Genomic DNA, 2,226 nt, shown 5'->3' with positions numbered 1-2,226 from the left:
CTTTCCCTCTCTTACACTTACACTACAGTTTCATCGCTTTTTAGCCCATAGAGTTCAAAATCCTGGTTTCAGTGAGCCGTGCCATAATTTGCCTAAACTTGTCTGTAGTAGAGATGAACCAAGAATTTTTCCATTCCTTAAAACATTTTTAGATTTTTTAAAAAATGCTACTCTACAGGGGGATGAAGCAAAGACTTGTAGAAGTTTGTTTCCCCCCTGCCCCAATAATGACAAAAGAAATCCATTCCAAAATAGCCAACAGCCTGCTGCTTGGAGCCATCCTCTGGCTAAAAATCAGTACAAACAATATAGCAAGTAGGTTGGGAGAAGACAGCAGAGACTATAGCCACATAGGCAGCATCCACACAACCGTGGATGTTTGGTTCACAGGGGACAACTAGCAGAGGTGCACTTTGTGAGTTCCAGCCTGCAAGGGGCTGCTTGCCCCCACCCCAAACACCCTCCCCCCTGCCCCACACATTGGGGCCTGGGGGCAGGGGGTTGGGACTGGCCATCAATGTTTACAAATGGGTCCTGGTACAAAAAAGGTTGAGAACCACACACCTAGAACAGTGTATTTCAACCAGGGGCCACGTCCCACAGGTGGGACACGAAGGTTGTATAGGTGGGACTTCAACTCATTGCCCAATTGAAAAAAATCAAAGTTGTTTGCACTTCAAATAGAAGAATCGACAGATATCTCAAACAGTGCAAGAGTGGGGTTTTGTTTTTATCATAGCGGGACCACGGGTTTTTGACAAAATGGTTGGTGGGGGATAAGGTGCAAAAGGTTGAGATCTGCTGACCTAGAAGATCTCCCCCATAAGAGAGTTTCTCTCACAAAAATGAATGCCTGTCCACTGCTGAACTCCCCTCCTGGCCTGATCCAGAAAGGGAGTGCAGAAGCAGAGCAATCTTCCTTGCTGTTTCCCCAGACCAGGCAATCTAGTCTGGGAGAGCATGTTAGGAGCTTCTCACTGCTTCTCCTTCTGCTCTGCTGAAGGAGACAGGGAGCAGAATGGAGGAGGCAGCTTCCTGCCCATTCTCCAGATGAGGCATCCCCAGTCTGGAGAAGGTGTGGGGAGTCTTATCCTGCAATTCCCCTCTTCCCGAGTCTGAGAGGAGTGGAACAGCCACTGCTCCCCATGCAGCCCTCAGACCAGACCACGCCAGCCTGGTGAAATTGCTCAGAACTTTTCATCCCTAGACATGAAAGCCTGCTGGTTGCCTATGTTATCAATTCCTCTGACTGAGGAAGGGCATGTGCCATTGGTGTTCAGACTGATGATTCTAGACCACAACTACTTTTGTATTATCACAGCACTAAACCATTCAGCTTCTTACTTTTGACAGATTGCCCAGCGATTGCAGTCTCTCCTTTAGACGTGGATCTTGCCATTGTTATCTCAGTCTTTGTCCCAAGATTAGACTGCTGCAGCATGCTGTTTCTGGGGCTGCAATCTAAAGTCGTTCAGAGAGCGCAGCCAATGCAGAATACAGCGGCTTGCTTACTGCACTGGGCATATCATCCAGAGCAATTAATTCTAGTGCTCTAAGATCTGTTAATAGTTGCTCATTGATCTCCATGTAGAGTTTAGTTATGCCCAATAAAATATGAAATGGCTTGAGACCGGCTTATCTGAAGGGTTCACTCCCAACCCCTGGCGTAGTGCTACTGCTACAGTTGTGGTATTTCAACTAGACTTTTCCTTGCAATAAAAGGGAAGGAGCGGCACGTCATTATCTGTCTGTGAGGGAATTTGCTGTTCCTTTCAGCCCCAAAATGTCCTTGTTTTTCCAACCAAGGCATGCTGCAGAAGCAGCTGCTTTGACAGGGCTCTGAGGAAAGGATGAGGATATGTTCCTGGGTATGATTTGAGAGTGATTAGCTCTTTTGGAACAATGCTTTTTTTCATGTTTGTTGCCTGGGGTAAATTGTTACTTCCATTCAATTACTTAAGGCTGCTGGCAATGGAATGAATTTATTTTAATATGATACTGCTAGGTAGGTGTTGTAAGTCATGTTAGAAGGATGCTCAGGAGCTTTTGTGTGGGTGTTCGTTTTAAATATAAAATCTAAAGAAAAAATGCTATTTAATAATGTCTTTTGTTGACAAAGAGGATCTGGCGAGTTGGAAGTTAGAAGGGTTGTTGTTATGGGGCTCCTGGCAGCCAGCAGCCCTCAAAATTCATTCGTTTTGGGGAGTCTCAATTCATATTTGTGCT

Source organism: Alligator sinensis, unplaced genomic scaffold (assembly GCF_000455745.1).
Source record: "Alligator sinensis unplaced genomic scaffold, ASM45574v1 scaffold243_1, whole genome shotgun sequence".
In the NCBI taxonomy this organism is placed as follows: domain Eukaryota; kingdom Metazoa; phylum Chordata; order Crocodylia; family Alligatoridae; genus Alligator; species Alligator sinensis.
Note: the sequence above shows the minus strand (reverse complement) of the source record.